This window comes from Theropithecus gelada, chromosome 6 (genome assembly GCF_003255815.1).
Source record: "Theropithecus gelada isolate Dixy chromosome 6, Tgel_1.0, whole genome shotgun sequence".
Lineage (NCBI taxonomy): Eukaryota > Metazoa > Chordata > Mammalia > Primates > Cercopithecidae > Theropithecus > Theropithecus gelada.
In genome coordinates, this window is record NC_037673.1 from 91,699,934 (window position 1) to 91,707,587 (window position 7,654).

Sequence of the window (7,654 nt, forward strand, 5' to 3'; positions counted from 1 at the left end):
TTCCTAATTTGTCCTAAAGTTTATTTTTGTCCAAAGAATTTCTCATGGTTTTGTTTCTGATGCTGTCCTTTTCCAATTTCTAATTTATTAAAATCGATTTTAACTTTTAATTCATTCTTTTTAATTCCTTTAGGTTTACTTTATCCTCTAATTTATAAAAAATTGTATGTTTAGTTAATATTATTATTTCTTGATTAAATGATGAAAGATTATATGAGTGTTACCAAAAACATTATTAGTCATCTCTCATAATTAAACAAAATGAAATATAATGTTATTTTTTCAAATGATCTTCAGAAAAATAGAACAAGAAAATGAAGACCACTCATAATTTAACTACTAAATTTAACAAATTTTAACCTTTGAGACATATTCTCTTAGGTCATTCTCTTTCCTCTGCTCTCTTTTTCTTTCTATATATATATTTTTTAAAAAAGGTATCACACTATATTTAGGCAATTTTATATTTCTTTCCCTGTTTGAAAATATTTTAATGTCAGAAAATGCAAATATATATCTTCTTCTTCTTTTTTTTTTCTTTCTTTTTGAGATGGAGTTTTTGCTCTGTAGGCCAGGCTGGAGTGCAATGGCGCCATCTGAGCTCACTGCAACCTCTGCCTCCCAGGTTCAAGAGATTCTCCTGCCTCAGCCTCCTAAGTAGCTGGGATTGTAGGCGCCTGCCACCACACTTGGCGATTTTTTTTTTTTTTTTTGTATTTTTAGTAGAGACAGGATTTCACCACGTTAGCCAGGCTGGTCTCGAACTCCTGAACTCAAATGATCTGCCTGCCTCGGCCTCCCAAAGTGCTGGGATTACAGGCATGAGCCACCACACCCAGTCTATATCTTCATTTTTAATAGCTGCATAGTTTTCTACAGCCTGGCTATACCATAATTCATTTAAACTACCCACTATTGATGAATATTAAAGTGTTTCCTGTTTCTATGTTAGTATCTTTACTATATAATGAGAGCTAAATAATTAATAAAGTAGAAACCAACAAAATGTTGCATTGAAAATGATTGTACATACCTCCTTAATCAGCAACCTTATTATTTCTTTAGTGTGGGTTTCTAGACATAGAATTGTTTGGGAGTCATTGGGTACAGGTATATTAAATTTGCATAAATTTTTCCAAACTTCCTTTCAGATTGGTCGTGTTATCTGCACTCCTACCAACTTTGGTGAGAGTGTTTACTTCATATATCCTGGCACCACTGGCTATAATTAATATAATCAGTGCCAATATGATAAAACTATAATTTTTAACAACTTCATTGTTTTTTAAATTTTAATTTTTTAAATTAATGGTAAGGTTAAATTTTTGATAAATATATTGCCCAATTAACTTATGCAATGATTTATATATAAACATATATAATATACTTGTCATTTAAATAGTACCTGGTATAAAATAAGTGCTATATAATGATTGCTATTTTATTATTGTATTATTAATTTTATTTTCATGTTGTAAATTGCCTGTGATTATTCTTTACTAATTTGCTATTGATACTTATTTTTAAATTGTCTCCTGACAGGAGTTTTGAGTTCTCTTTGACCCCAGAGTTAATTAGCAGTGTGATATTTGAGGCTTTTTTGGGGGGAGTATGAACTTTATTAGATTTCTACCTTAATGTTTCTAGCTTTGCTTTTTTTCTACTTGCATGCATGTAGTACTCATTCTTCAATCATGAAATGTTAAAATTTCAGGAGATGTGTGGGTTTTTTTCACTAATCTGCCTTTAGGGAGTCTTTTTGTCCTAACATCTTTCAATTTTCTTGTATTACATCTTTACCTATTGCTTCTATCTCATTTTCTTCTGGTATTATCTGGAATATGAATTATTAATAACATTAGATTTTTCTTTTTATCATTCCTTTATAATATTCTTTATCTCATCTTTTAAGTATCTGTTCTTTTTCTCTGCATTGTGAAAGAATCTTTTAAGTATATTCTTCACATCGCTAGTTTTATTTTCTATAGTGTCAATTCTATCTTTACTGCCTCCATTCTACATAAGTGTTATAATTTTGCGTCTTTTGGACTTCTTACATTCCCTTTTCTTTTTGCTGCCTTTTACCCAGGCACACTTATATCTAATTTGTAATTTAACCTCATTTGACCTTCAATAGTGTATGTTTTTATAATTTTATTGGGAACATGGAGCATATGTTCCTAATACTTACCTCTTATTTCCTATATAGTAGGTAACCTGTAAATTTTGCTTTGTTTTTCCAGCTTGAATGTAATTAATTTATCATACCATAGATTATTTTCATAACTCCATATCAGTATTCTGTCTCGCTGCTTATCATTTTTATTTGAGCAGTAGACTACCTATGTTTGATATCTATGCACAAACGGGGTAGGTCAGACTTCAGCTTTCCGCTATTAAGCTTGACTATGGCTGGATTTCAATCATACTGTCAGTTCACAGATCTGTCTCCCACAGACTGAGAGGAGGAAGAAAGAAGGTACATCAGCAGAGGAGTGTTGACTGTGCACAGTTTTCTCTTCATGTTTGGTGAAGCTGCTGGGCAGGCGTTCGATTTCTAGGTCCAGCTTCTTTACTGTCTATTCTTAGCCAGGTTTCCTAATGCTTTATACAGTCTGCAGCTGTGTCCAGCTTCCTTCCCAGCTGAAATCTTACTGCATGGTATGGCCTCTGTAAGAATTGAGTGACTTCAAGAGATATTTCTTTTATTATTATTATTATTTTTTAGAGATAGGCTCTTGATCTGTCACGCAGGCTGGAGTACAGTGGCATGACCATAGTTCACTTCAGCCTTATATTCCTGGGCTCAAGCAATTCTGGTGCCTCAGCCTTCTGAGTGGCTAGGACCACAAGTGCATGTCACCTTGCGCAGCTAACTTTTACATATTTAAATTAATTAATTATTTATTTAGAGACAGAATGTGGCTATGTTGCTTAGCCTAGTCTCAAACTTCTTGCCTCAAGTGATCTTCCCACTTCAGCCTCCCAAAGTGCCAACATTACCTGCATGAGCCACCATGTCCAGCTGAAATACTTCTTTTAAATGCTGATGATCACCCTCAGCAAATGGAAGCCAAAGAAATGTGTTTGCTCTCTGCTGCCATGGAGCCTCCAGCTGTCAGATCTTGTCCCTCCAAGTAAGAGACTCTGTACCGCAGAATTTCAGAGTTGTTCCTTGGTGACTGGTTTTATGTATTTCCTTTTTATCTGATCTACTTTATTTATAGTTGAAACTCCTCCAAGTTTCTCTTTTGTGGATGGTATCTCCATAGTTTCTAAATCTGAAGTGATTTTCTTTTATCTGTTATAACCCTGTCGACATTTCAATGGAAATCTGAGAACAGGAGTGTTAGGCATCTGTGCTGTGATTCACATTTCCAGTTTTTAACATTGCCCTGTTGACTTGACCGTAAAAGATGGTCAAAAATAGCTGGTGACTGAACAAAGAATGAACATCATTTTGAGCTTAAGGGATACCAATTACTTTATGCAACTTTTGTATTACTCTTGCATATGCTGAAATCATTGAGGTTTCTTCATATTTCTTTTTTGGATACGCCAAATGGCAATAATGATAGTTTCTCATGGAAGAAAACTGGGACTACTCTAGAAATAAGTTCAAAATGTATTCCTTAATTTGTAACATAAGTCTTGACCTCATTCCTTATATTTCTGTGTTAGGCAGAACACATATAAGGATAAATAAGGTATGGTTTCTACCCTTCTCAAAGTACTTCCCATTATAATAGTATGATGATTTATCAGCAGCAACTGTTTTGTTTTTTCTTTACATGTCAAACATTGGGATTATTTTTTAAAAATAGAAGTACACAGCATAATTAAATGCCTTTTTTTCTCTCTGGCAATGGAAGTTTTGTTTATTTAAGCAAATCAATAGAGAATTTTTTAACCAAGCTGTTACAAGAGACTGAAGAACGTTTTACTCACTAATCCTAGGGTAATGGAGGAAGAATTTTCTTCCTCTATGGTTCCTAGACTTTGTGGAGTCAGAAAAGTTAAACTTGACCAAATTTACATTTTTTAAAGGTTTTTGTTTGTTAAATACATATGATTTTTCCTTTTATTACTAATGGCACCAATTTGCAGTCACATATTTACTTTTAATACTGCTATATCTCTATCCACGTATAGTAAGAGAAAAAATATAGATGCAGTTTCTGGAGAAGAGGCTTATTATTTCTGAACTTTCTAAATGCTGGTCAGTGAATGCCACTAATAAAAAATATTTTGCTCACCAGAAATAGAGATATGCATCCCTCAGAGTCAGGCATGTGGGTTTTATCAAATGTAGTGGATTTTGTCTGTGGACATCTGTGGATTTTTTTCTGCCCAGACTCATTTAACCCTACTTTGGCTAAAACTACCCTGACCTCTCCCTATTCCATCTTATCTTAATGGCAGTATCACATGAGGTACCCCTTACCAAATGCATGGGCACGTGACTCAAGCCATACCTATGAGAGTGTTCTTTTCTTAAGAATTACCTACATCATAAAACTATTGTTTGGATTAAGTGTGTTAATAACATGCAAAGTATTTAGAAGCATTACTGCACAGGGTAAGCAGTACATGTGTGCACTCTTATTATTCTTAAGCAGAGTGACGTAAGGTTAGAAAGTGGCTAGAGCTGGAATATTCTGACCACACTGCCCTAAGACACTCCCTTAGTTCCTCTACCTTGATCCCCAGAGCAGCCTACTTTCTGTTCTTCCCAAAGTCTGATCATAAAGCATTTTTTCCAGTTCTATGAGCTACCTTGTATTTTTCCAATAAGTTCACTCAATAAATGAAACAACTTTCTATTTATTGAGATCCAATAACCTTGATAAATAAAGAGAAGCTTTCAGGAAAGCTCCAAACATTGCAATTAAGTAATATTCCTCATGACTTTAAATTATTTGTATTTTTCTTTGAATTATGATTTCTTATTCCTTCTGACTATAGTGTTGTATTGTTCTGGGAAATATGGTAAGCAAAATAATAAAACCATAGTAGAATTATCTGACACAGAAAAAGTTGGAAAATGAAAAATTATGGAAATAAATAGCTGTTTCACAGTAGCATTAATTATTTAAGAAAACTCATCATCATCACCATCAAAATTATAGATACCGGACATTGTTTGAAGATTCACAGATATTATTTCCAATCTTTATAGCAAGTCTGTAAATAATATTTACCCCATTTTATACATGGGAAAGCTGAATGGTTGAGGCTTGTTCTTTAGTTATCAGCTAACTGCAATTCCAGCCCAGTTCTTCTCACTACAAAGCCTGCATTTTCTCTACTATAACATATTTTCATTTTCTTAAACTGTGAAATTCTTTTTGTTTCTAAACTTGGGATGTTAATTTTTAAGTGGTGTGAAAATTTTTAAGTGGCGTCTATTCATTCTTTCATTAAATATTTATTGAGTGACTATGTGGGTAATTAAGATATTCATGAGTGTGGGTAAATATAGCCTTGGGGGATATGTTTTAAAGTGAGGTGGCAAAATGGCATGCAGAGCAAAGAACTTTTGTAGATTATTTAGATTAAATCTAAATATGTCTGTCAAAAGCAATTATAATAACTATTCCTCTTTTTAGTACAGGTAATCCACTCACAATTTATTTTAATAGACTACAAAAAAGTCTTCCTTCCTTTTTGTTCCCTTAACCTCACTCCATCCTACTCGAATAGCATAATTCAGACTATGACATATTTAGAAACTTTCTAAATTCTAGAGAATTTTAGTTCACTAAATTTTAGGTTTATGCTACGCAGCAAAAGTGTAAAAGTTTTTTCTTTGCTGAAGAAATACTGGATAGAGTCCCTAATATATCAATACTGGCAGTAAGGTTTTAGACACACTTGTATAGAGCCGGAGATAAATAACCACAAAACTAGCCTCCAAGGAGCTAGAAAGTAATGGTTGTGCGGAAACTTTTAGAGCATCTATAGTCAAAGCTGGCAACCACTTTATCTTTACCTTTTCTAGCACTCCTAACAGGAATCTCATAAGAGTATACAGAAAACTATAAATTTTTATCTTTTTCCTTCCCTTAGTTTCACACTATAGACTCTCCCTGTTCAGCAATAGAAGCGAAGAGGTTAACAATTTGCCCCACTGAGAACAGAGTTTACTTAGTTTACACAGAAGAAATTTTCTGTGTGTTCAGGGCTATCAGTGTTTGCTCTCTGTGTAATGTAAAAAAAAAAAATAATGAGTAGACAGTGGCAGCTGAAATACCAAAGAAACATAACTAGACTTTAGTTCCACACATGCAGGAAGGTTCTGCATATTCAAATCCATTACTAATGATTCGTTTTAGTTTAAAGACTTGGTCTATGTGAGATTTGTATTTGGAAAATTTATGCAGTTGGGGGGACTTATGACAAATTTTATTGTTTCTTGTTCTGTCTTAATGTCTTTGTACTTCTTAGGGTGCTAGCTATGAGACTGACTGGTCTTACATGGGAGAATGAACTCTGTGTGTTCACAGCACAGTACCAGGCTGAATATAAGTGTATCCTAGAAGCAGCACCAACTACCATTTGGATTGAGGAGGCAGGTGATTGTAAATCCTGAAAGTAGAAGTACTTGCACTGAGAAGCCCAGGCACTCAGAGAACCTCTCAAAACCATAACATCCCTGGTCAGAGGTTCCAAACTTGGCGGAGATTTGAAAAACATAGACTCCAGCGTCCCAACCAAACCTTCCAAACTAGCATATCCAGGGGTGGATCCTGGAAACCTGTCTTCTTTTTTTTTGTTTTTTTAGGTGGAGTCTTGCTCTGTTGCCCAGGCGGGAGTGCAGTGGCGCAATCTCAGCTCACTACAAGCTCTGCCTCCCGGGTTCATGCCATTCTCCTGCCTCAGCCTCCTGAGTAGCTGGGACTGTAGGCACCCGCCACCAAGCCCGGCTAATTTTTTTTTGTGTTTTTAGTAGAGATGGGGTTTAACCGTGTTACCCAGGATGGTCTCGATCTCCTGACCTCATGATTTGCCCGCCTCGGCCTCCCAAAGTGCTGGGATTACAGGTGTGAGCCACCACGGAAACCTGTCTTCTTAAGAAGTATCTCTGAGGATCGGTTAGAATTGTGAGCTAGCATTCTAAGTCCTTTATGAAGAAGAAACAGGCCACCTTTCTCACTCCACTGGCACAGTTGCTAGCTTGCAGGGTACAAGAACTGGTACCAATGTGTTCCTGAAGAGTAAGAGAGAAATTGGAGGCAAGTTTCTCAGTACATCCACCTTTTTAAGACTTATTTCCTCCCCTCAAATTGCCAGCTTCACTCCCCAGTAATCTGAATTCGACACATTTCATCCACTTTCACATTTCCTGGCTTGGCTTCGAGCTGGCCAGCTATTAGGTAGCTGGATAAGTGACCATGTACCTTAAAGATAAATATTGAAGTATAATAATTTTAGTAATTAATAGAGCTTCTAGAAAATGGGAATTAACCTATGGAAGGATCAAAACTTCCTAAAAGAGTGTTAAAACTCCACTTCTTTTCATAGCAAGAATTAAACATTTGTATTTTTCTTCATGGTTTGGAAGTCTCATTACAAATACGTTTTATTTTACTGTGTTCCACAATTATTAAGGAAGTCGTTAAGTATATAGGTCATTTATTTCTAAGAATTTTAT